Raw genomic sequence first — 15,583 nt, 5'->3', positions numbered from 1 at the left:
TTCAAGTTCACATAAGAATGTAGCATTTTATTTCCAAAGTGTAGTAAATCTTTGTATTCTCACAGAAGGGTGTTCGCACTACAAGGCTGCAATTTTTATTTGCCCATCAAGTGGGCTTTTAATGGAAATGACACACCACCAGCAGCATGTTGTCCACGAGAGGGGGTGGGAGGGGGGGGGGGCGGGCAGGAGGGGACTAATTGTTCTTCTATTGGTATGTACTCAGGCTTTATAGTGTTTGAAAGAATGTTCTTTCAAGTTCATATAAGAATGTAGCATTTTATTTCCAAAGTGTAGTAAATCTTTGTTTTCTCACAGCAGGGTGATCACACTACAAGGCTGCAATTTTTATTTGCCCATCAAGTAGGCTTTTATTGGAAATCACACACCACCAGCAGCATGTTGTCCATGAGAGGGGGGTGGGATGTGGGGGCGGGCAGGAGAATACAAGTTGTTCTTCTATTGGTATGTACTCAAACTTTATAGTGTTTGAAAGAATGTTCTTTCAAGTTCATATAAGAATGTAGCATTTTATTACCAAAGTGTAGTAAATCTTTGTTTTCTCACAGCAGGGTGATCGCACTACAAGGCTGCAATTTTTATTTGCCCATCAAGTGGGCTTTTGGTGGAAATGACACACCACCAGCAGCATGCTGTCCAGGAGACGGGGGTGGGATGGGGGGGTGGGCAGGAGAGGACAAGTTGTTCTTCTATTGGTATGTACTCAGGCTTAATAGTGTTTGAAAGAATGTTCTTTCAAGTTCATATAAGGATGTAGCATTTTATTTCAAAAGTGTAGTAAATCTTTGTATTCTCACAGAAGGGTGATCGCACTACAAGGCTGCAATTTTTATTTTCCCATCAAGTGGGCTTTTGGTTGAAATGACACATCACCAGCAGCATGTTGTCCACGAGAGGGGGGTAGGATGGGGGGGCGGGCAGGAGAGGACAAGTTGTTCTTCTATTGTTATGTACTCAGTCTTTATAGTGTTTGAAAGAATGTTCTTTCAAGTTCATATAAGAATGTAGCATTTTATTTCCAAAGTGATTTAATCTTTGCTTTCTCACAGCAGGGTGATCGCACTACAAGGCTGCAATTTTTATTTGCCCATCAAGTGGGCTTTTGGTGGAAATGACACACCACCAGCAGCATGCTGTCCACGAGAGGGGGGTGGGATGGGGGGGTGGGCAGGAGAGGACAAGTTGTTCTTCTATTGGTATGTACTCAGGCTTTATAGTGTTTGAAAGAATGTTCTTTCAAGTTCATATAAGAATGTAGCATTTTATTTCCAAACGGTAGTAAATCTTTGTTTTCTCACAGCAGGGTGATCGCATTACAAGGCTGCAATTTTTATTTGCCCATCAAGTGGGCTTTTGGTGGAAATGACACACCACCAGCAGCATGTTGTCCACGAGAGGTTGGTGGGATGGGGGGGCGAGCAAGAGAGGACAAGTTGTTCTTCTATTGGTATGTACTCAGGCTTTATAGTGTTTGAATCAATCTTCTTTCAAGTTCATTTAAGAATGTAGCATTCTATTTCCAAAGTGTAGTAAATCATTGTTTTCTCACAGCAGGGTGATCGCACTGGAAGGCTGCAATTTTTATTCGCCCATCAAGTGGGCTTTTGGTGGAAATGTTACACCACCAGCAGCATGTTGTCCACGAGAGGGGGGTGGGATGGGGGGGCGAGCAGGAGAGGACAAGTTGTTCTTCTATTGGTATGTACTCAGGCTTTATAGTGTTTGAAACAATGTTCTTTCAAGTTCATTTAAGAATGTAGCATTCTATTTCCAAAGTGTATTAAACCTTTGTTTTCTTACAGCAGGGTGATCGCACTACAAGGCTGCAATTTTTATTTGCCCATCAAGTGGGCTTTTGGTGGAAATGTCACACCACCAGCAGCATGTTATCCACGAGAGGGGGGTGGGATGGGGGGGCGAGTGTAAGAGGACAAGTTGTTTTTCTATTGGTATGTACTCAGGCTTTATAGTGTTTGAAAGAATGTTCTTTCAAGTTCATATAAGAATGTAGCATTTTATTTCCAAAGTGTAGTAAATCCTTGCATTCTCACAGCAGGGTGATCGCACTACAAGGCTGCAATTTTTATTTGCCCATCAAGTAGGCTTTTGGTGGAAAAGACACACCACCAGCAGCGTGTTGTCCACGAGAGGGGGGTGGGATGGGGGGGCGGGCAGGAGAGGACAAGTTGTTCTTCTATTGGTATGTACTCAGGATTTATAGTGTTTGAAAGAATGTTCTTTCAAGTTCATATAAGAATGTAGCATTTTATTTCCAAAGTGTAGTAAATCTTTGTTATCTCACAGCAGGGTGAAAGCACTACAAGGCTGCAATTTTTATTTGCCCATCAAGTGGGATTTTGGTGGAAATGACACACCACCAGCAGCATGTTGTCCACGAGAGGGTGGTGTGGAGGGGGGGGGGGGGGGCGAGCGTAAGAGTACAAGTTGATCTTCTATTGGTATGTACTAAGGCTTTATAGTGCTTTAAAGAATGTTCTTTCAAGTTCATATAAGAATGTAGCAATTTATTTCCAAAGTGTAGTAAATATTTGTTGTCTCACAGCAGGGTGATCGCACTACAAGGCTGCAATTTTTAATTGCCCATCAAGTGGGCTTTTGGTGGAAATGACACACCACCAGCAGCATGTTGTCCACGAGAGTGGGGTGGGATGGCGGGGCGAGCTGGAGAGGACAAGTTGTTCTTCTATTGGTATGTACTCAGGATTTATAGTGTTAGAAAGATTGTTCTTTCAAGATCATATAAGAACGTAGCATTTTATTTCCAAAGTGTTGTAAATCTTTGCTTTCTCACAGCAGGCTGATCACACTACAAGGCTGCAATATTTATTTGCCCATCAAGTGGTCTTTTGGTGGAAATGACACACCACCTGCAGCATGTCGTCCACGAGAGAGGTGTGGGATGGGGTGGCGAGTGTAAGAGGACAAGTTGTTCTTCTATTGGTATGTACTCAGGCTTTATAGTGTTTAAAAGAATGTTCGTTCAAGTTCATATAAGAATGTAGCATTTTATTTCCAAAGTGTAGTAAATCTTTGTTTTCTCACAGCAGGGTGAACGCATGACAAGGCTGCAATTTTTATTTGCCCATCAAGTGGGCTTTTGGTGGAAATCACACACCACCAGCAGCATGTTGCCCATGAGAGGGGGGTGGGATGGGGGGGCGAGCAGGGGAGGACAAGTTGTTCTTCTATTGGTATGTACTCAGGCTTTATAGTGTTTGAAAGAATGTTCTTTCAAGTTCACATAAGAATGTAGCATTTTATTTCCAAAGTGTAGTAAATCTTTGTATTCTCACAGAAGGGTGTTCGCACTACAAGGCTGCAATTTTTATTTGCCCATCAAGTGGGCTTTTAATGGAAATGACACACCACCAGCAGCATGTTGTCCACGAGAGGGGGTGGGAAAGGGGGGCGGGCAGGAGGGGACTAATTGTTCTTCTATTGGTATGTACTCAGGCTTTATAGTGTTTGAAAGAATGTTCTTTCAAGTTCATATAAGAATGTAGCATTTTATTTCCAAAGTGTAGTAAATCTTTGTTTTCTCACAGCAGGGTGATTGCACTACAAGGCTGCAATTTTTATTTGCCCATAAAGTGGGCTTTTGGTGGAAATCACACACCACCAGCAGCATGTTGTCCATGAGAGGGGGGTGGGATGTGGGGGCGGGCAGGAGAGGACAAGTTGTTCTTCTATTGGTATGTACTCAAACTTTATAGTGTTTGAAAGAATGTTCTTTCAAGTTCATATAAGAATGTAGCATTTTATTACCAAAGTGTAGTAAATCTACGCTTTCTCACAGCAGGGTGATCGCACTACAAGGCTGCAATTTTTATTTGCCCATCAAGTGGGCTTTTGGTGGTAATGACACACCAACAGCAGCATGTTGTCCACAAGAGGGGGGTGGGATGGGGGGGCGGGCAGGAGAGGACAAGTTGTTCTTCTATTGGTATGTACTCAGGCGTTTTGGTGTTTGAAATAATGTTCTTTCAAGTTCATATAAGAATGTAGCATTTTATTTCAAAAGTGTAGTAAATCTTTGTATTCTCACAGAAGGGTGATCGCACTACGAGGCTGCAATTTTTATTTTCCCATCAAGTGGGCTTTTGGTGGAAATGACACATCACCAGCAGCATGTTGTCCACGAGAGGGGGGTGGGATGGGGGGGCGGGCAGGAGAGGACAAGTTGTTCTTCTTATGTTATGTACTCAGTCTTTATAGTGTTTGAAAGAATGTTGTTTCAAGTTCATATAAGAATGTAGCATTTTATTTCCAAAGTGTATTAAATCTTTGCTTTCTCACAGCAGGGTGATCGCACTACAAGGCTGCAATTTTTATTTGCCCATCAAGTGGGCTTTTGGTGGAAATGACACACCACCAGCAGCATGCTGTCCACGAGTAGGGGGTGGGATGGGGGGGTGGGCAGGAGAGGACAAGTTGTTCTTCTATTGGTATGTACTCAGGCTTTATAGTGTTTGAAAGAATGTTCTTTCAAGTTCATATAAGAATGTAGCATTTTATTTCCAAAGTGTAGTAAATCTTTGTTTTCTCACAGCAGGGTGATCGCATTACAAGGCTGCAATTTTTATTTGCCCATCAAGTGGGCTTTTGGTGGAAAAGACACACCACCAGCAGCATGTTGTCCACGAGAGGTTGGTGGGATGGGGGGGTGAGCAGGAGAGGACAAGTTGTTCTTCTATTGGTATGTACTCAGGGTTTATAGTGTTTGAATCAATGTTCTTTCAAGTTCATTTAAGAATGTAGCATTCTATTTCCAAAGTGTAGTAAATCATTGTTTTCTCACAGCAGGGTGATCGCACTGCAAGGCTGGAATTTTTATTTGCCCATCAAGTGGGCTTTTGTTGGAAATGACACACCACCAGCAGCATGTTGTCCACGAGAGGTTGGTGGGATGGGGGGGCGAGCAGGAGAGGACAAGTTGTTCTTCTATTGGTATGTACTCAGGCTTTATAGTGTTTGAAACAATGTTCTTTCAAGTTCATTTAAGAATGTAGCATTCTATTTCCAAAGTGTATGAAATCTTTGTTTTCTTACAGCAGGGTGATCGCACTACATGGCTGAAATTTTTATTTGCCCATCAAGAGGGCTTTTGGTGGAAATGACACATCACCAGCAGCATGTTGTCCACGAGAGGGGGGTGGGATGGGGGGGCGGGCAGGAGAGGACAAGTTGTTCTTCTATTGTTATGTACTCAGGCTTTATAGTGTTTGAAAGAATGTTCTTTCAAGTTCATATAAGAATGTAGCATTTTATTTCCAAAGTGTATTAAATTTTTGCTTTCTCACAGCAGGGTGATCGCACTACAAGGCTGCAACTTTTATTTGCCCATCAAGTGGTCTTTTGGTGGAAATGACACACCACCAGCAGCATGTTGTCCACAAGAGTGTGGTGGGATTGGGGGGCGGGCAGGAGAGGACAAGTTGTTCTTCTATTTGTGTGTACTCAGGCTTTTTAGTGTTTGAAAGAATGTTCTTTCAAGTTCATATAAGAATGTAGCATTTTATTTCCAAAGTGTAGTAAACTTTTGCTTTCTCACAGCAGGGTGATCGCACTACAAGGCTGCAATTTTTATTTGCCCATCAAGTGGGCTTTTGGTGGAAATGACACACCACCAGCAGCATGCTGTCCACGAGAGGGGGGTGGGATGGGGGGGTGGGCAGGAGAGGACAAGTTGTTCTTCTATTGGTATGTACTCAGGCTTTATAGTGTTTGAATCAATGTTCTTTCAAGTTCATTTAAGAATGTAGCATTCTATTTCCAAAGTGTAGTAAATCATTGTTTTCTCACAGCAGGGTGATCGCACTGCAAGGCTGCAATTTTTATTTGCCCATCAAGTGGGCTTTTGGTGGAAATGACACACCACCAGCAGCATGTTGTCCACGAGAGGTTGGTGGGATGGGGGGGCGAGCAGGAGAGGACAAGTTGTTCTTCTATTGGTATGTACTCAGGCTTTATAGTGTTTGAAACAATGTTCTTTCAAGTTCATTTAAGAATGTAGCATTCTATTTCCAAAGTGTATTAAACCTTTGTTTTCTTACAGCAGGGTGATCGCACTACAAGGCTGCAATTTTTTTTGCCCATCAAGTGGGCTTTTGGTGGAAATGTCACACCAACAGCAGCATGTTATCCACGAGAGGGGGGTGGGATGGGGGGGCGAGTGTAAGAGGACAAGTTGTTTTCTATTGGTATGTACTCAGGCTTTATAGTGTTTGAAAGAATGTTCTTTCAAGTTCATATAAGAATGTAGCATTTTATTTCCAAAGTGTAGTAAATCCTTGCTTTCTCACAGCAGGGTGATCGCACTACAAGGCTGCAATTTTTATTTGCCCATCAAGTGGGCTTTTGGTGGAAATGACACACCACCAGCAGCATGTTGTCCACGAGAGGGGGGTGGGATGGGGGGGCGGGCAGGAGAGGACAAGTTGTTCTTCTATTGGTATGTACTCAGGATTTATAGTGTTTGAAAGAATGTTCTTTCAAGTTCATATAAGAATGTAGCATTTTATTTCCAAGTGTAGTAAATCTTTGTTATCTCACAGCAGGGTGAAAGCACTACAAGGCTGCAATTTTTATTTGCCCATCAAGTGGGATTTTGGTGGAAATGACACACCACCAGCAGCATGTTGTCCACGAGAAGGTGGTGTGGAGGGGGGGGGGGGGGGGGGGGGGCGAGCGTAAGAGTACAAGTTGATCTTCTATTGGTATGTACTAAGGCTTTATAGTGCTTTAAAGAATGTATTTTCAAGTTCATATAAGAATGTAGCAATTTATTTCCAAAGTGTAGTAAATCTTTGTTGTCTCACAGCAGGGTGATCGCACTACAAGGCTGCAATTTTTAATTGCCCATCAAGTGGGCTTTTGGTGGAAATGACACATCACCAGCAGCATGTTGCCCACGAGAGGGGGGTGGGATGGGGGGGCGAGCAGGAGAGGACAAGTTGTTCTTCTATTGGTATGTACTCAGGCTTTATAGTGTTTGAAACAATGTTCTTTCAAGTTCATTTAAGAATGTAGCATTTTCATTTCCAAAGTGTATTGTTTTCTCACGGCAGGGTGATCCCACTACAAGGCTGCAATTTTTATTTGCCCATCAAGTGGGCTTTTGGTGGAAATGACACACCACCAGCAGCATGTTGTCCACGAGAGGGGGGTGGGATGGGAGGCGAGTGTAAGAGGACAAGTTGTCTTTCTATTGGTATGTACTCAGGCTTTATAGTGTTTGAAAGAATGTTCTTTCAAGTTCATTTAAGAATGTAGCATTTTATTTCCAAAGTGTAGTAAATCTTTGTTTTCTCACAGGAGGGTGATCGCACTACAAAGCTGCAATTTTTATTTGCCCATCAAGTGGGCTTTTGGTGGAAATGACACACCACCAGCAGCATGTTGTCCAAAAGAGGGGGGTGGGATGGGGGGGCGAGCAGGAGAGGACAAGTTGTTCTTCAATTGGTATGTACTTAGGCTTTATAGTGTTTGAAAGAATGTTGTTTCAAGTTCAAATAAGAATGTAGCATTTTATTTGCAAAGTGTAGTAAATCTTTGTATTCTCACAGAAGGGTGATCGCACTACAAGGCTAGAATTTTTATTTGCGTATCAAGTGGGCTTTTGGTGGAAATGACACACCACCAGCAGCATGTTGTCCACGAGAGGGGGGTGGAAGGGGTGGGCGGGCAGGAGGGGACTAATTGTTCTTCTATTGGTATGTACTCAGGCTTTATAGTGTTTGAAAGAATGTTCTTTCAAGTTCATATAAGAATGTAGCATTTTATTTCCAAAGTGTAGTAAATCTTTGTTTTCTCACAGCAGGGTGATCGCACTACAAGACTGCAATTTTTATTTGCCCATCAAGTGGGCTTTTGGTGGAAATGACACACCACCAGCAGCATGTTGTCCACGAGAGGGGGGTGGGATGGGGGGGCGAGCAGGAGATGACAAGTTGTTCTTCTATTTTTATGTACTCATGCTTTATAGTGTTTGAAAGATTGTTCTTTCAAGTTCATATAAGAATGTAGCATTTTATTTCCAAAGTGTAGTAAATCTTTGTTTTCTCACACCAGGGTGATCGCAGTACAAGGCTGCAATTTTTATTTGCCCATCAAGTGGGCTTTTGGTTGAAATGACACACCTCCAGCAGCATGTTGTCCACGAGAGGGGGGTGGGATTGGGGGGCGAGCAGGAGAGGACAAGTTGTTCTTCTATTGGTATGTACTCAGGCATAATAAGTGTTTGAAAGTATGTTCTTTCAAGTTCATATAAGAACGTAGCATTTTATTTCCAAAGTGTAGTAAATCTTTGTTTTCTCTTAGCAGGGTGATCGCACTACAAGGCTGCAATTTTTATTTGCCCATCAAGTGGGCTTTTGGTGGAAATAACACACTACCAGCAACATGTTGTCCACGAGAGGGGGGTGGGATGGGGGGGCGAGCAGGAGAGGACAAGTTGTTCTTCTATTGGTATGTACTCAGGATTTTTAGTGTTTGAAACAATGTTCTTTCAAGTTCATATAAGAATGTGGCATTTTATTTCCAAAGTGTAGTGAATCTTTGTTTTCTCACAGCAGGGTGATCGCACTACAAGGCTGCAATTTTTATTTGCCCATCAAGTGGGCTTTTGGTGGAAATGACACATCACCAGCAGCATGCTGTCCACGAGAGGGTGGTGGGATGGGGGGGGCGGGCAGGAGACGACAAGTTGTTCTTCTATTGTTATGTACTCAGGCTTTATAGTGTTTGAAAGAATGTTCTTTTAAGTTCATATAAGAATGTAGCATTTTATTTCCAAAGTGTAGTAAATCTACGCTTTCTCACAGCAGGGTGATCGCACTACAAGGCTGCAATTTTTATTTGCCCATCAAGTGGGCTTTTGGTGGTAATGACACACCAACAGCAGCATGTTGTCCACAAGAGGGGGGTGGGATGGGGGGGCGGGCAGGAGAGGACAAGTTGTTCTTCTATTGGTATGTACTCAGGCGTTTTGGTGTTTGAAAGAATGTTCTTTCAAGTTCATATAAGAATGTAGCATTTTATTTCCAAAGTGTAGTAAATTTTTGCTTTCTCACAGCAGGGTGATCGCACTACAAGGCTGCTATTTTTATTTGCCCATCAAGTGGGCTTTTGGTGGAAATGACACACCACCAGCAGCATGCTGTCCACGAGAGGGGGGTGGGATGGGGGGGTGGGCAGGAGAGGACAAGTTCTTCTTCTATTGGTATGTACTCAGGCTTTATAGTGTTTGAAAGACTGTTCTTTCAAGTTCATATAAGAATGTAGCATTTTATTTCCAAAGTGTAGTAAATCTCTGTATTCTCACGGAAGGGTGATCGCACTACAAGGCTGCAATTTTTATTTGCCCATCAAGTGGGCTTTTTGTGGAAATGACACATCACCAACAGCATGCTGTCCACGAGAGGGGGGTGGGATGGGGGGGCGGGCAGGAGAGGGCATGTTGTTCTTCTATTGTTATGTACTCAGGCTGTATAGTGTTTGAAAGAATGTTCTTTCAAGTTCATATAAGAATGTAGCATTTTATTTCCAAAGTGTAGTAAATCTTTGCTTTCTCACAGCAGGGTGATCACACTACAAGGCTGCAATTCTTATTTGCCCATCAAGTGAGCTTTTGGTGGAAATGACACACCACCAGCAGCATGTTGTCACCGAGAGGGGGGTGGGATGGGGGGGCGGGCAGGAGAGGACAAGTTGTTCTTCTATTGGTATGTACTCAGGATTTATAGTGTTTGAAAGAATGTTCTGTCAAGTTCATATAAGAATGTAGCATTTTATTTCCAAAGTGTAGTAAATCTTTGTTATCTCACAGCAGGGTGAGCGCACTACAAGGTTGCAATTTTTATATGCCCATCAAGTGGGCTTTTGGTGGAAATGACACACCACCAGCAGCATGTTGTCAACGAGAGGGGGGTGGGATGGAGGGCGAGTGTAAGAGGACAAGTTGTTTTTCTATTGGTATGTACTCAGGCTTTATAGTGTTTGAAAGAATGTTCTTTCAAGTTCATTTAAGAATGTAGCATTTTATTTCCAAAGTGTAATATATCTTTGTTTCTTCACAGCAGGGTGATCGCACTACAAGGCTGCAATTTTTATTTGCCCATCAAGTGGGCTTTTGGTGGAAATGACACACCACCAGCAGCATGTTGCCCACGAGAGGGTGGTGTGATGGGGGGGGGCGAGCAGGGGAGGACATATTGTTCTTCTATTGGTATGTACTCAGGCTTTATAGTGTTTGAAAGAATGTTCTTTCAAGTTCATATAAGAATGTAACATTTTATTTCCAAAGTGTAGTAAATCTTTGTTTTCTCACAGCAGGGTGATCGCACTACAAGGCTGCAATTTTTATTTGCCCATCAAGTGGGCTTTTGGTGGAAATGACACACCACCAGCAGCATGTTGGCCACGAGATTTGGGTGGGATGGGGGGGGGCGAGCGTAAGAGGACAAGTTGTTTTTCTATTGGTATGTACTCAGGCTCTATAGTGTTTGAAAGAATGTTCTTTCAAGTTCGTATAAGAATAAAGCAATTTATTTCTTAAATGTAGTTAATCTTTGTTTTCTCACAGCAGGGTGATCGCACTACAAGGCTCCAATTTTTATTTGCCCATCAAGTGGGCTTTTGGTGGAAATGACACACCACCAGCAGCATGTTGTCCACGAGAGGGGGGTGGGATGGACAGCGAGTGTAAGAGGACAAGTTGTTTTTCTATAGGTATGTACTCAGGCTTTATAGTGTTTGAAAGAATGTTCTTTCAAGTTCATTTAAGAATGTAGCATTTTATTTCCAAAGTATAGTAAATCTTTGTTTTCTCACAGCAGGGTGATCACACTACAAAGCTGCAATTTTTATTTGCCCGTCAAGTAGGCTTTTGGTGGAAATGACACACCACCTGCAGCATGTTGGCCACGAGATTTGGGTGGGATGGGTGGGGCGAGCGTAAGAGGACAAGTCGTTTTTCTATTGGTATGTACTCAGGCTTGATAGTGTTTGAAAGAATGTTCTTTCAAGTTCATATAAGAATGTAGCATTTTGTTTCCAAAGTGTAGTAAATCTTTGTTTCCTCACAGCAGGGTGATCGCACTGCAAGGCTGCAATCTTTATTTGCCCATCAAGTGGGCTTTTGGTGGAAATGACACACCACCAGCAGCATGTTGTCCACGAGAGGGGGGTGGGATGGGGGGGCGAACAGGAGAGGACAAGTTGTTCTTCTATTGGTATGTACTCAGGATTTATAGTGTTTGAAAGAATGTTCTGTCAAGTTCATATAAGAATGTAGCATTTTATTTCCAAAGTGTAGTAAATCTTTGTTATCTCACAGCAGGGTGAGCGCACTACAAGGCTGCAATTTTGATTTGCCCATCAAGTGGGCTTTTGGTGGAAATGACACACCACCAGCAGCATGTTGTCCACGAGAAGGCGGTGTGGAGGGAGGGGGGGGGTTGGGGGGGCGAGCGGTAAGAGTACAAGTTGTTCTTCTATTGGTATGTACTAACGTTTTATAGTGCTTTAAAGAATGTTCTTTCAAGTTCGTATAAGAATAAAGCAATTTATTTCTTAGGTGTAGTAAATCTTTGTTTCTCACAGCAGCGTGATCGCACTACAAGGCTGCAATTTTTTTTGCCCATCAAGTGGGCTTTTGGTAGAAATGACACACCACCAGCAGCATGTTGCCCACGAGAGGGGGGTGGGATGGGGGGGGGCGAGCAGGAGAGGACAAGTTGTCCTTTTATTGGTATGTACTCAGGCTTTATAGTGTTTCAAAGAATGTTCTTTCAAGTTCATATAAGAATGTAGCATTTTGTTTCCAAAGTGTAGTAAATCTTTGTTTCCTCACAGCAGGGTGATCGCACTTCAAGGCTGCAATTTTTATTTGCCCATCAAGTGGGCTTTTGGTGGAAATGACACACCACCAGCAGCATGTTGTCCACGAGAGGGGGGTGGGATGGGGGGGCGAGTGTAAGAGGACAAGTTGTTTTTCTATTGGTACGTACTCAGGCTTTATAGTTTTTGAAAGAATGTTCTTTCAAGTTCATTTAGGAATGTAGCATTTTATTTCCAAAGTATAGTAAATCATTGTTTTCTCACAGCAGGGTGATCGCACTACAAAGCAGCAATTTTTATTTGCCCATCTAGTGGGCTTTTGGTGGAAATGTCACACCAACAGCAGCATGTTATCCACGAGAGGGGGGTGGGATGGGGGGGCGAGTGTAAGAGGACAAGTTGTTTTCTATTGGTATGTACTCAGGCTTTATAGTGTTTGAAAGAATGTACTTTCAAGTTCATATAAGAATGTAGCATTTTATTTCCAAAGTGTAGTAAATCCTTGCTTTCTCACAGCAGGGTGATCGCACTACAAGGCTGCAATTTTTATTTGCCCATCAAGTGGGCTTTTGGTGGAAATGACACACCACCAGCAGCATGTTGTCCACGAGAGGGGGGTGGGATGGGGGGGCGGGCAGGAGAGGACAAGTTGTTCTTCTATTGGTATGTACTCAGGATTTATAGTGTTTGAAAGAATGTTCTTTCAAGTTCATATAAGAATGTAGCATTTTATTTCCAAAGTGTAGTAAATCTTTGTTATCTCACAGCAGGGTGAAAGCACTACAAGGCTGCAATTTTTATTTGCCCATCAAGTGGGATTTTGGTGGAAATGACACACCACCAGCAGCATGTTGTCAACGAGAAGGTGGTGTGGAGGGGGGGCGGGGGGGGGCGAGCGTAAGAGTACAAGTTGATCTTCTATTGGTATGTACTAAGGCTTTATAGTGCTTTAAAGAATGTTCTTTCAAGTTCATATAAGAATGTAGCAATTTATTTCCAAAGTGTAGTAAATCTTTGTTGTCTCACAGCAGGGTGATCGCACTACAAGGCTGCAATTTTTAATTGCCCATCAAGTGGGCTTTTGGTGGAAATGACACATCACCAGCAGCATGTTGCCCACGAGAGGGGGGTGGGATGGGGGGGCGAGCAGGAGAGGACAAGTTGTTCTTCTATTGGTATGTACTCAGGCTTTATAGTGTTTGAAACAATGTTCTTTCAAGTTCATTTAAGAATGTAGCATTTTCATTTCCAAAGTGTATTGTTTTCTCACGGCAGGGTGATCCCACTACAAGGCTGCAATTTTTATTTGCCCATCAAGTGGGCTTTTGGTGGAAATGACACACCACCAGCAGCATGTTGTCCACGAGAGGGGGGTGGGATGGGAGGCGAGTGTAAGAGGACAAGTTGTCTTTCTATTGGTATGTACTCAGGCTTTATAGTGTTTGAAAGAATGTTCTTTCAAGTTCATTTAAGAATGTAGCATTTTATTTCCAAAGTGTAGTAAATCTTTGTTTTCTCACAGCAGGGTGATCGCACTACAAAGCTGCAATTTTTATTTGCCCATCAAGTGGGCTTTTGGTGGAAATGACACACCACCAGCAGCATGTTGTCCAAAAGAGGGGGGTGGGATGGGGGGGCGAGCAGGAGAGGACAAGTTGTTCTTCAATTGGTATGTACTTAGGCTTTATAGTGTTTGAAAGAATGTTGTTTCAAGTTCAAATAAGAATGTAGCATTTTATTTGCAAAGTGTAGTAAATCTTTGTATTCTCACAGAAGGGTGATCGCACTACAAGGCTAGAATTTTTATTTGCCTATCAAGTGGGCTTTTGGTGGAAATGACACACCACCAGCAGCATGTTGTCCACGAGAGGGGGTGGAAGGGGTGGGCGGGCAGGAGGGGACTAATTGTTCTTCTATTGGTATGTACTCAGGCTTTATAGTGTTTCAAAGAATGTTCTTTCAAGTTCATATAAGAATGTAGCATTTTATTTCCAAAGTGTAGTAAATCTTTGTTTTCTCACACCAGGGTGATCGCAGTACAAGGCTGCAATTTTTATTTGCCCATCAAGTGGGCTTTTGGTTGAAATGACACACCTCCAGCAGCATGTTGTCGACGAGAGGGGGGTGGGATTGGGGGGCGAGCAGGAGAGGACAAGTTGTTCTTCTATTGGTATGTACTCAGGCTTAATAAGTGTTTGAAAGTATGTTCTTTCAAGTTCATATAAGAACGTAGCATTTTATTTCCAAAGTGTAGTAAATCTTTGTTTTCTCTTAGCAGGGTGATCGCACTACAAGGCTGCAATTTTTATTTGCCCATCAAGTGGGCTTTTGGTGGAAATAACACACTACCAGCAACATGTTGTCCACGAGAGGGGGGTGGGATGGGGGGGCGAGCAGGAGAGGACAAGTTGTTCTTCTATTGGTATGTACTCAGGATTTATAGTGTTTGAAACAATGTTCTTTCAAGTTCATATAAGAATGTGGCATTTTATTTCCAAAGTGTAGTGAATCTTTGTTTTCTCACAGCAGGGTGATCGCACTACAAGGCTGCAATTTTTATTTGCCCATCAAGTGGGCTTTTGGTGGAAATGACACATCACCAGCAGCATGCTGTCCACGAGAGGGTGGTGGGATGGGGGGGGGGCGGGCAGGAGACGACAAGTTGTTCTTCTATTGTTATGTACTCAGGCTTTATAGTGTTTGAAAGAATGTTCTTTTAAGTTCATATAAGAATGTAGCATTTTATTTCCAAAGTGTAGTAAATCTACGCTTTCTCACAGCAGGGTGATCGCACTACAAGGCTGCAATTTTTATTTGCCCATCAAGTGGGCTTTTGGTGGTAATGACACACCAACAGCAGCATGTTGTCCACAAGAGGGGGGTGGGATGGGGGGGCGGGCAGGAGAGGACAAGTTGTTCTTCTATTGGTATGTACTCAGGCGTTTTGGTGTTTGAAAGAATGTTCTTTCAAGTTCATATAAGAATGTAGCATTTTATTTCCAAAGTGTAGTAAATTTTTGCTTTCTCACAGCAGGGTGATCGCACTACAAGGCTGCTATTTTTATTTGCCCATCAAGTGGGCTTTTGGTGGAAATGACACACCACCAGCAGCATGCTGTCCACGAGAGGGGGGTGGGATGGGGGGGTGGGCAGGAGAGGACAAGTTCTTCTTCTATTGGTATGTACTCAGGCTTTATAGTGTTTGAAAGACTGTTCTTTCAAGTTCATATAAGAATGTAGCATTTTATTTCCAAAGTGTAGTAAATCTCTGTATTCTCACGGAAGGGTGATCGCACTACAAGGCTGCAATTTTTATTTGCCCATCAAGTGGGCTTTTTGTGGAAATGACACATCACCAACAGCATGCTGTCCACGAGAGGGGGGTGGGATGGGGGGGCGGGCAGGAGAGGGCATGTTGTTCTTCTATTGTTATGTACTCAGGCTGTATAGTGTTTGAAAGAATGTTCTTTCAAGTTCATATAAGAATGTAGCATTTTATTTCCAAAGTGTAGTAAATCTTTGCTTTCTCACAGCAGGGTGATCACACTACAAGGCTGCAATTCTTATTTGCCCATCAAGTGAGCTTTTGGTGGAAATGACACACCACCAGCAGCATGTTGTCCACGAGAGGGGGGTGGGATGGGGGGGCGGGCAGGAGAGGACAAGTTGTTCTTCTATTGGTATGTACTCAGGATTTATAGTG

This window comes from Schistocerca americana, chromosome 10 (genome assembly GCF_021461395.2).
Source record: "Schistocerca americana isolate TAMUIC-IGC-003095 chromosome 10, iqSchAmer2.1, whole genome shotgun sequence".
NCBI lineage: Eukaryota > Metazoa > Arthropoda > Insecta > Orthoptera > Acrididae > Schistocerca > Schistocerca americana.
The sequence above is the reverse complement of the archived record's forward strand: the minus strand, read 5'-3'. Positions refer to the sequence as shown.